Raw genomic sequence first — 12640 nt, 5'->3', positions numbered from 1 at the left:
TGCTTCTGAAGATAGAATGATTGAAATCTCAGTTTTTTTCCTTCTCTTCATCCTTTTGGCCTAACTTTCCTTGAACTGCTGGAGGCTGTAAGTAGATAGAATTATATTGAATGTATGATACAGTGATCAGCCACAGTTCTTAACTGCATAAAGAACAAAAGTCATACAAGTTGATCACTTTGTACTTCATGTAGAAGGTACATAGAGACATTGCAAAACCTGCCTCCGTTTTCTACCTGATAATTAGGACTTTTATAATATCTAGGAACTGTCTCCAATGTTGATCATCCTAGTTTTGCCAGATATAGACACTAGCATTTAAAATAATGATCCAATCTAAATATTTTTCACCCTCATTTTGAAGGAACATTCATCTTTGATTGATAAGAAGTAGTTCTTGTCTCTTGTGATTAATTTGCAGGTGATCAAATGACAAAAAGAATTCTAATTTATTTTTGTTTCCTGCAGAGATTGGGGAATGCATCTAGGTGGTAGAGCTCTTAGCAAGGCCCTGGGTTTGATCCCCAGCTCTTCGAATTAAAACTAACAAAAAACAACAACAAACAAAAACTAATTTATTTTTGGTTCCTAAAGTTTCTTAACTTAGTTTGAATATTGTTTCACATTCCTTTCCTTTTTAAATAACCACACTTGCTTTATAAAAGGTTTAATGATGGAATATAGTCTCTTCACTAATGTAAATGAGAACAAGAATATTGCTGGAACAGGAAGTAGTATTTAAAAGTTACTGAACATTTTCTCTAGTTTTTATTAGTTATGGCCTTAATAATTAATTAGTCTTTTGGCTTAAATGTCTACTGATTTACCTTAACACAGTTGAAAAACACTGGGGTTAACACTCTTATTTGTATTGGCAATATATATAACTATATTTTAAAAGAACTAAGTTGGTCTTTTTTTATGGAAAAGGTGAAACTCAAAAAGAGGGACAGTGAACTCCTTTTGAGGGATTTATTCTTAGATATAATATACGATGGATTTTTTCCTCTTTTATATATATATATTTCTTTAAATATGATGGCTACTAGTTCAAATTTAGAATTTTTTCTGCATGTTTTTGTAGCTAGTCTGATCTTTGAAGAAGACGTGGACATTTCATTTCATTAGCTGAATGAAGACATTTTAAATTAAAAGAAATTTTGTTTTAAACTTGAATAAATTCTTTTGAAAATCACCTGATTATTAAATGATTTTATTTTTAAAAATAAGAAGTTTTTATTAGTCTATGGTAGACATCTCCTAAAAGTGCAGCTCAGATATCTACAGGTTGTGTATTAAATATTTTTATTTTCAGTTTTTTAGCACAGCATACTGATTAGTATATGTAAAGAATTATCCATATCACCTTATTTTTTTTTCCCTTTAAAAAAAAATAAAAACTGTTTCAGATGTCCCTTGAATGGCATATCTTAAATGTTGGGGGTTGGGTGATCAGAACCATTTATCTGGCTTTCTAGTTTGTCCATTGCTTAGGTTTGTTACTGTTGTCAGAATTGTCCCTCCAAAAAATGGTGACACATGCTCTTGCATAAAATGTTAAAATACGTACATCCTTGTATTTGTATTTGTTTTCAACGTTGCCAAGGTGCTATGGGAAATTAAAGTAACAATATTAGAAAAAATAATAAAATTACTAAAAAGCAGGACTGGTTTCGTTTTCTCCAGGTGGCGTATGTCATGACTACTTGAATTTACTTTTTAATCATTTTATGTTTTGCCCACTCTCTAGTTCTCTGGTTGTAATTTCATGTTTTTGATTGTTTATTTGTTTCTGGAGCAGGGAGTGTGGAATTTTATCTTCAAAACAAGGGTGGAGAACTGTAAAGTCTGTTTAGGATTCTGGGTGTTTTTTGTTTTGTTTTTTTGTGGTGCTGGGAATTGAACCCAGGGCCTTGTGCATGTGAGGCAAGCACTCTACCAACTGAGCTATATCCCCAGCCCACCTCTGGGGTTTTCTTGAGTATGTGGGGAATATAAAGAAAATTTAGCTTTTTAGCTTCTTTTTTTCCCCTTAGGCAAAAACAAAAAAGCTAAGTAGATCTCAGGCATTTGAAGAGATGTCATCTGTAAATTAAGGTGATAGTTTGACTTTTATTGAATATACTGTATTGCTAATAAAACAAATACTTACTATTTTGTTTGGGAGGTGTGGTGGGAAATGAACCCGGGGCACTTTACCACTGAGCTGCGTCCCATTCTCATTTATTTATTTTAGAGTCAGGGTCTTGCTAAGTTTCTTGGGTTGGCCTTGAACTTGCAATCCTCCTGCCTCAGCCTCCTGAGTCATTGGGACTTCAGGCATGTGCCTGTAATGTAAAAATAATATAATTTTTAAAACAATCACATAGAATAGTATTTGCTGGGTGCAGTTGGGCACACCTGTAACCCCAGAACCTTGCGAGGCCAAGGCATTCGGATCACAAATTCTATGCCAGCTCAGCAAGTTAGATCTACCTCAAAAAGGGAAAAGGTTGGGGGGGGTTGTTTCTCAGTGGCAGAGCGCTTGCCTTGCATGTGTGTGAGGCACTGAGTTCGTTTTTCAGCACCACATAAAAATAAAAGATTGTGGGGCTGGGGTTGTGGCTCAGTGGAAGAGTGCTCACCTAGCACGGGCGAGGCCCTGGGTTTGATCCTCAGCACCACATAAAAATAAGGTAAGTAAAGGCGTTGTGTCCATCTGAACCTAAAAAGTAAATATTTAAAAAAATAAAGATTGTGTCCATGTATACTAAAAATAAAATGCTTTTTTAAAAATGGTGGGGAGAGGCTGGGGATGTGGCTCAAGCAGTAGCGCACTCGCAATCAAGTTCTAGACTAATCCCAAATAAGGACTTCCTAATGTTGCCTGATCTTGCTAGAGAAAGCTACACACTTTTATTTTTATTTTTTAATATTTATTTTTTAGTTTTTTTAAGTGGACACTATTTTTATGTGGTATGAGGATCGAACCCGGTGCCTCATGCATGCTAGATGAGCACTCTACCACTGAGCCAAGACTCCAGCCCCCACAAACTTTTATGTTTTTTTAATTCAGTTTTAGTAGCTGTTAGGGTTTTTTTTTTTTTTTGTGGGGGCAGGTACCAGGGATTGAACTTGGGCAATCAACTGATGAAGCTGGTTTGAATGCAATCCTCCTTTCTCAGCATCCCAAGCTGCTTGGATACACCGTGCCCGCCTTCACAAGTCTTCTAACTTTCTGTACTTCTCTGATTTCTGTTGTATACCTACTGTATCAAATTTAATGAGCTACATAGTAAGTAAGATTCCAGCCCCTCCCAATATTACATTGGTAATCTTTGTTTTTCTCCCTTTTTTGGGGTGTGTGTGGGGGATGCAGTACTGGGATGGAACCCAGGGGCAATATATCCTTCCCCTTTCTTTTTCTATTTATTTTTTTTAACTGAGTGTTAAGTTGCTGAGGCTGGCCTCAAACTTGTGATCCTCCTGCCACTGCCTCCAGTGATTGTTTTTGTCTTTACACATACTATTTAATTCTTTTTCTTGCGTGCTGTAGATGAATCCAGGGCCTTGGGCATGCCAGGCAAGCACTCTACCACTGACTGAACTACATCCCCATCCCAACATGCATTTGTATTTTGAATGATGCCTTTAAATCAATTTTGATTTGCATTTCAAATTTGCATAGATAAGTAAATATCAGTTTGATTTATCAAAATCAAGGATATGACTTAGTACTGAAGCTAATCATGATGGAGTATTCATTTAATCAGTATCACATGCTGATTTTCCAAGTAGTATACAGGGTAGCAAAAATTGGATCCCTGCCCATATTGTATTTTCAAAATAAGAACAGATTAATAAGAAATAATTTGAAAATTGGAGTTTAAACTGGATTGAAGTTGGGGATGGTTCAGGTATAGAGTCCTTTGAGATACTGAGAACAGATCCCTGAAGGAGTTAGATTGGGGGAGGCTGAAACCAAATGATACTTGATGGATAACACGTTTTCTATGATGAAGCTAGAGAAGGAGGCAAAAACCAGGCTCCTGGAATTTGAAATGTGTATTATTGAGAACATGTGGGAGACCAGGTAGGTTAGGCCTGATAACAGATGTAGCAGAGTGGGAGAGTTGAATTGCAAAAAGCATGCAGTCAACAAGGATGCATATGGATTAGATGGGGGAAGATAAACTAGTTGTGTGGCATGTATCTGCAGAGTTTGAGGCTATCCTCAGTGACCTAGTGACATCCCATTTCAAAACAGGAAAAGGAAGGTGTCAAAACTGACAAATTTGTCATGTGTGGAACTAGATGGATGTTGGTGCCATTTACCTTGATTGTATTACATTGCAAAGAACCCTTAGGAGGAAAAAATTATGAGTAGTTTTGAAATGATTATGCTTGTTTCTGCAGGATTATTTTGTGATCGTGACTCTGGCAAGATTGAGACAGACACAACAATAATATTCAAAACCTTCAAGTGCAATAGTTCCATCTCTAGTGATAGAATTTAATTAGAAAACAGTTTTTATTTTCAGGTAATTTAAGAAGTGACTGTTAGGGACAGTGCTAAAATTTTTTTAAAAATCTGTTCCCCTTTCTCTATAGCATCTTGGTTTTTGTGGAACTAGGGGTAAACACAGGGTCTGACATATGCTAGGCAAGAATTCTACCACTGAGCCAATTTTTGCATCCTTTGTCTCAGTAATAATCCTGTTTCCCACTTGGACTGTCTTCACCAACCATATGCAAAGATTTAACAATTTCATTTAAGATTTATAATGTTGCCAGACCTCACCAGTAAGGTTAGCCACATACTATAGAGGGAATGTTTTGACTTGCCATTTTTCTGGATCTCTAAAATAGACTGATTTTATGTCTATGTAAGCAAACCAAGTATGAGCTAGAAGTCATGTAACACCAATAAATATGACTTGGAAGATTATAGAACTTGCATGTCTATCAAACTTTTTCCCTCTTTGTTTTATGTTACTAGGGATTGAACCCAGGGGCATTCTATTGAGCTAGATCTCCAACCCTTACTTTTGAGATGACCTTGCTAGGTTGCTAGGCTCATTGCAAATTTACAGTCCTCCTGCCTCAGCCTCCTGGGCATATGATTGCAGGTGTGTACTGATGTGCCTGGCCCCAAGTTGAATGTTGATCAGTATGGTTAGGTAGAAAAGGAAGGGACATGCTAGCCCAAGTGAGTAAAGACAAAGAGAGATGACAAATGGAAAATTAAGCATAGTAATTTGAGTGGAGCATAGGTGTGTTTTTTTTTAATTGTTTTTTAAAATATTTTTTTAGTTGTAGTTGACACACAATACCTTTATTTATCTACCTGTTTATATGTGGTTCTGAGGATCGAAGCCAGGGTGTCATAACATGCGAGGTGAGCGCTCTACCACTGGAGCCACAACCCCAGCCCCAGCATAGGTTTTAATACAGCATGGTGCAAGAAAAGTTGCATGCTAAGAAAATTAGTTTTCACTTGATTCTGTAGGGAATGCAGAGCCATAGAAGTCTAAGCAGAAGATGAATATGTACTTGAATGATGAGATTCTATCCAGAACAGTGGTAATGTTTATGGCCTGGGGCTGTAACTCGGTGGCAGAACGCTTGCCTAACATGCGTGAGGCACTGGATTTGATCTTCAGTACCACATAAAAATAAATAATGATACTGTCTAACAGTGTAACTGTCACCTAAAATACATAGCTAGTTTGGGGAGAAAAGATTGAAAGAACAAGTTAGATTGAAATGCAGAAACTGACACTTTGAATTTCAAAATTACTATAGGTCATTTATAGACACATCTGCAGTAAATGTACTAATTGATGGGAATAATACCAACTTGAAGATGATGGATACCTTTTAACCATTCTTAGGAAGGGAGATGAGTAACAGAAATGCATGCCTAGGGCCTACTATATGTAATGTGAAAGTTTTGAAGGAGAAATGGTGAAAACTGTTTTGTTAAATGCAGGTGGTAAAATGGACACACTGAAGCATGGTGGCACACACCTGAAATTCCAGCGACTTGGGAGGCTGAAACAGGAGGATCACAGGTTCAAGGCCAGCCTCAGTAAATTAGTGAGGTCCTAAGTCACTTAGTGAGATCCGGTCTCAAAAAAGGGCTGAGGATGAGTACACAGGTGTAGTTCTTGACATTTGGAAATGTTTTCAAATAAACACAATTTGTGAAAAGAAAGGGGACTTCTGGTATCCAATCTGGCATGACTTGGAAGTTTATAGAACTGGCATGTAGGAACTTTGGAAGTTGCCTATGAGATCATCCTAACAAACAACTGAAAAACTGAACCAACTGAAGAATTAGTAATTCTTAGGACCCTAAGAGAATTGAAGTCACAGGGGAAAATATTGCTTCCAAAATTGAAAAGATACAAATTCCAAAACAGATTCACAATCCACTGCGGCAGAAACCCATGAGCAGTAGCAGTGCTGGGGGCAAGGTCCTAAACTGCTACTGATAAATTGCTAGAGGCTCAGTGTGGACAAATGTAAAAGAACTCCAGGGTAACCCACTTGTTTTGCTTCCTGATCTAATTCTCATAATATCAGGGAGGAAATTCCCTTCCAAGGAAGGCAAAAGAAGCCATTTCAAAATATGCCAGAGCATCCTGTTTTTACCAAGGACTGTCCTCAGAAAAACTGTTAACTACAGCCTAACTTTTTGGGGTTTTATCAGAGTTTAACTGACCTGGGGTGGGGGTAGGGTGGGGAATGCAACTCCAACAAGCTGTAATTTTCTGTATGAAAACAGGTAATACCCTACTCGAGCTCACCAAACAATTATGCTCAACATCAAATGTCATCAGAGAAATACAAATTCAAGTGAAATACATCTGTCCATATTAGCCCAAATCTAGAACACTTGACAATACCAAGTGTTGTGAAATAACAAATTCATTCATTGCTGGTGGCAATACAAAATGGTTACAACCATTTTGGAAAGTGGTTTGGCAGTTTCCTACAAAACTAAATGTACTCCCACCATCATGCTCCTTGGTTTCTACCTGAAGGGATTGAAAGCTTATATCCATACAAAAACCTGCACAGAGATATTTGTAGCAGCTTTATTCATAATTACCAAAACTTGGAAGTAAATGACATTTCTTCAGCCAGTGAATAGGTGAATTATCTTGCTATGTCCAGACAATAGAACTCTATTCATAATAAATGAGCTATCAAGCTCATGGAAAAGGGCATGGAGGATAAAACTCAGTGGTAGAGTGCTTGCGTAAGATGTGCCAGACTCTGGGTTCAATCCCCAGAACCACTTTTTAAAAAGTAAGGAAATGTTTATTAAGGGAAAGAATAAAAAAACAGGGGCTGGGGTTGTAGCTCAGCGTGCTCGCCTAGTATGTGTGAGGCACTGGGTAAGTATAATGTGAATATATAATACTATAGTGTGTGTATATATATGTCATTATACATTTGTCCAAACCCATAGAATATACAGCACAAAGAATGAACCCTAATGTAAACTATAAACTTCAGGTAATAATGGTATGTCAATACAGATGCATCAGTTGTAATAAATGTTCCACTCTGGTCGAGAATGAGAAAGGATATGTATGTATAGAGTGAGGGGGGGTACTTGGGAAATCTCTACTTTCATCTTGGTTTTGTGAACCTAAAACTGCTCTAAGAAAGAAATACTTAAGAAAATTTTAAAAAGAAAAGAAATTCTGACATATGCTGCAACACAATTGACCTTTGAGGGCATTATGCTAAGTGAAATAAGTCACAAAAGGACAAAATACTATGATTCCACTAGTCATAGAGACAAAAAAATAGAAAGGTGTTTGCCAGGGTCCTGGTGGGAGGAATAGAGTTATTTTTTTAATGGGTATAGAATTTAGTTTGCAACATGACAAAAGTTCTGGAGAGAGATGGTGGTGATGATTTTAAAGAACAATATGAATTTATTTAACACTAATTATACACTTAAAGTGGTTAAGGTAGGGCTAGGTTGTAGCTCAGTAGTAAAGTACATGCTTATTAACATATGCTAGCTCTGGGTTCAATACCCAACACTGCAAATGATTTCTTTTTAAATGACTAGATGGCTCAGGAGACTGAAGCAGGAGGATCTCAAGTTCAAAGCCAGCCTCAGCAACTTAGCAAGGCTGCAAGCAACTCAGTGAGACCCTAATCTTAAAAAAAGTGATTAGTGCCTAAAACTGTTAAGGACGATAAATTTTATGTTATATATTTTGGCACAATTAAAAATTTCTTTTTCTTTTCTTTTTTTTTGGTACTAGGTATTGAACCCAGAGGGTCTTAACTACTGAGTCATATCCCTATTCCTTTTATTTTATATTTTGAGACAGGGTTTCACTAAGTTGTAGTAACTGAACTCAAACTTGTGATCCCCCTGCTCTCCTGCCTCTGCTTCCCAGGATACTAGGATTGCAGTCATGCTCTACCACAACTGGCCATAATCAAAAACTTTTCAAAGTAAAACACAGAAAAATAGAACATGAAGAGTAGTCAGAGAAAGAAGTTTGCAAAATACACTGGCATTAAATATTCTGAAAAGAGAAGCAGAAGAAAAAGGAGAAAAAACTTTAAAAGGAGTGTTCGAGATAAATGCCACATTGATAAAATGTCTAAAAGGTCCATTTGAACTTCATTCACAGTGAGGTAGTTAGTGCTAACTATTACCAACTACATTCAACAGAGTATGAATGGAAGCTCATAGGATTGAAAATAGATTGAAAAACAAGGAGAGAGATGCTAGTGGTCCACTTAAAATATTTAATCAGTCTTCTTACCCTAGGTCCTGTCTTTCCATCTATTTCTATCTCCCCAATTTTTCATTCCCATGCCCAGACTTACTAGGTGCATATTGGCTTCTTTTTTTTTTGTATTGGGATTAGACCTGAGAGCACTTAACCAGAACCACGTCCCCAACCCCCAGCTCTTTTTTATTTTTATTTTTTAATTTTTTTATAACTTCTATTTTTTTTTATGTGGTGCTGAGGATCAAACCCAGTGCCTCACACATGCTAGGCAAGTGCTCTACCACTGAGCCCCAAACCCAGCCGCTATTATTATTATTATTATTATTATTTTGAGACAGGGCCTCACTAAGTTGCTGAGGAGACTGAGGCAGGCTTTGAACTTGCAATCCTCCTGCCTCAGCCTCCCAAGCTACTAGGATTATAGTATGCACCACTGTGTGCTGGGCTAGATTCTTTCCTTTGAATTGGATCTCTCCATGTGACAGGAAAAATGACCAGAGCAGTTAAATGTTTATGAGTCCCTGCAGCCACTTCCAGATGAGGTAAGAATTATCTTCCCCAGTGTCTACCAAGTTAATCACTTCACACAACAGGACAAATTAACCTTAGCAATTCTAGGCTTTTATTATGATGCTTATATCTTATGATCCCCAGAGATTAATATACATACAACTCTGAGCATCGATACATAAAAATTTAGGGATTATTTACCTGTTATTGCTAAGATTTTATTTACTTGATTTCTAATAAATATTTAGATTTTTTCAAGTGTTTATTAATCAGTAATGGTTTCTTTTCCATTCGTTTTTATTGTTTTATGGAGCTGGGGGTCAACTCAGGCCCTTGTACATTCTAGGTAAGTGCTCTACTGTAATAGGAACTTAGAAACTGCTTTGTTAAAAGCGTGGACTCTTCACTTGGGCCTACAGAGATGTTTGATGGGCAAATAAAGCAGAATCTCTGCCTTTCTTTTTCTTTCTTTTTTTTTTTTTTAATTTTTTTGGTGGTACTGAGAATTGAACCCAGGGGTGCTTTACCACTGAACCACATCTCCAGTCCTTTTTATTTATTTATTTATTTTTAAGTTTTGAGATAGAGTCTTGCTACATTGCCCAGGCTGGCCTCAAATTTGCAATCCTCTTGTCTAAGCCTCCCCAATTGTAGGGTTTATAGGCAAGCGCCACCACATTGACTCTGCCTCCACTTTGTATTTGCATCTGTCTCCTTTCTACTTAAACTTTGGGTCAGATTCTTGTTCAACTCTGCATGTAGACATGTTAATCATTTAAGGAATGTTGGTCTAAATCTTGTAATCCTCTTTCTTGAAGGAGGAGTAAGTAAGGTATTTTCAAGGACATCATAATCAACAGATTGTCAATTGCTAGCTGCCATCCTATTCAAGACTCCTGGTGAAGCATCTAGAATTCTCTAGTCACTGCATTAAACCTGAAGGCCTAACTGCCTTTCTGACTTGTCTTTTTCTCTGAGTCATTCTCTCTTGCAGTTACTTTAGATTCCAGGAAGAAATCTCATCAATAAATGTCCTATGACAAGAGTTGAAACTACCCCAGGCAATAGTAACTGATAATGATCTGGCTGATAATGATCAACCAGAACACAGTTTAAATATGCATGCTTCTTGCCCACATTTTGTTCAGTACCCTACTTAAATCTGAAGCTCATGTCAGTATTCCTGAAGATAGGTCTAAAGATGCTAATCCTCTTGTCTTTCTAGTATGGATATGCTGAATAAATTTCTTTCTTGCATTTTAGTATTATTTTTTCCATTTGATTTTTGAGGCCTCCTATGGCCTAAAGACTCCTGCAATATAATGACTGAGCTAGATACCCAGCCCCTAATTTGTATATGACTTGTAGTTTAAAAAAAATTTTTTTTTAAAGAGAGAGAATTTTAATATTTATTTTTTAGTTTTTTTCGGCAGATACAACATCTTTGTTTGTATGTGGTGCTGAGGATTGAACCCGGGCCGCACGCATGCCAGGCGAGTGCGCTACCGCTTGAGCCACATCCCCAGCCCTAAAAATTTTTTTGAGGTCATCCTTTTCTAGTATGATTTGCTCAGGAAGTCTTTCCTATCATGAAGTTATTAAGTATTTTTCTCTATTTTCTTCTAGTACTATAATAATTTTACTTTTTAATTTTAGCTTTTAGATGCATTCAGAATTTATTTTGGTATATTATGAAAGTTTTAACATTTTTTTCCTAAATAAATTTGTTATGAAAGCATTTGTTGAATACAGTGGTATCCCTTTATCCATGGGGGGATACATTCCAACCCTACAAAAACTGTGGGGTTTTTTCTATATATACATACCTAGGATAACATTTAATTTATAAATTAAGCTGTTAGAAATTAATAGTAATCTCCAGATTCAGTAGTACTAAGGAGGCCAAGGCAGGAGGATTGAAAGTTCAAGACCAACCTGGACAACTTAGACTTTATCTCAAAAAGTACAAAGGACTGGGGAAGTAGCTTGGTGTTAGAGCACTTGCTAGCATGTACAAAGCCCTGGGTTCAATCCCCAGTGCTGAAAAAAAAAATTACAATAACTAGTAATAAAATAGAACAATTATAGCAATACACTATAAGTTATATGCATATAGTTTCTCAAAATATCTTACTATACTGTACTTACCTCTTGTGATCAATTGTGATGATATAGTGCCTATGTGATAAGATTAAGCAAGGTAAATGACTGTAGTCATTATGATGTAGTATTGGGCTTTTTTTTTTTTTTTTTTGTGGTACTGGGGATGGAACTCAGGGCCTTGTGCATGTGAGGCAAACACTGTATCAACTGAGCTATATCCCCAGCCCCTGGGCTGTTATTGACTTTTTCATGATATGTCAGGAGGACCATCTGCTTTGGGTGATCCTGGATCTTGGATCCCTGACAATGTCAGAAGTTGGATATCAAAAGCAGATGATACTGAAGGTTGAGGATTCTCAATAGTTAATTTAATTTTAATTTGTTTTTACAAACCTTTTTGAAAAAATATTGTAATCAAAAGTAATTATCTTGCTGGGTGTGGTAGTGCATGCCTGTAATACCAGCAACTCAAGAGGCTGGGGCAGGAGGATCACAAATTTGAGGCCAGCCTCAGCAACTTAGCGAGACCCTGTCTCAAAATAAAAAGGGCTGGGGATGTGGCTCAGTGGTTACTCACCCCTGGGTTCCATCCTGGGAACCACCCCCCCTCAAAAAAAAAGTTATTTTTTTTGGTACTGGGGTTGAAACCCACAGGTGATCTACTGTTGAGCTTCATCCTGCCTCAGTCTCCTGAGTTGCTAGGATTACAGGTATGCCCTACCATGCCCAGCTGTTGTCTATTTGTTTTTCTCTCTCTCTCCCTCTCTCTCTCTCTCTCTCAATATTTTTAGTTGTAGATGGACACAATATTTTATTTATTTATTTTTTTCATGTGGTGCTGAGGCTCAAACCCAGTGCTTCACACGTGCTAGGCAAGCGCTCTATCACAGAGCCACAACCCCAGCCCCTGTCTCTTTGTTTTTAATTTATCAAACTGTTGTTGCAGAGATTTGTATTAAGTATTCAGTGATCACATGGGTGATTTTCATGCTGCTTTCCATCTGAGGATTATATTCCATAATTTTGTCACGTAATGTCTGTACAATTCAAAACACTTCAGTAAATTTTGGTAATGACTGCATTGCTGATTCTGTGTTAGTTTCTTTTTCTTCATCTTCTTCTTTAGATGACTCAACAAATTCTTCCAGTTCCTCATTGTCTTCCATAGCCTTCCATGTGTTCTTCCACTTCTTCATCAAGCATGTTGACAAACCCTTTTCCATCTACTTGTTGTGCTGCATGAATGATTTTCCTGACTTCTCCATGAATCC

The sequence above is a fragment of the Marmota flaviventris genome, chromosome 3 (genome assembly GCF_047511675.1).
Source record: "Marmota flaviventris isolate mMarFla1 chromosome 3, mMarFla1.hap1, whole genome shotgun sequence".
NCBI lineage: Eukaryota > Metazoa > Chordata > Mammalia > Rodentia > Sciuridae > Marmota > Marmota flaviventris.
This window is presented reverse-complemented; position numbering follows the sequence as displayed.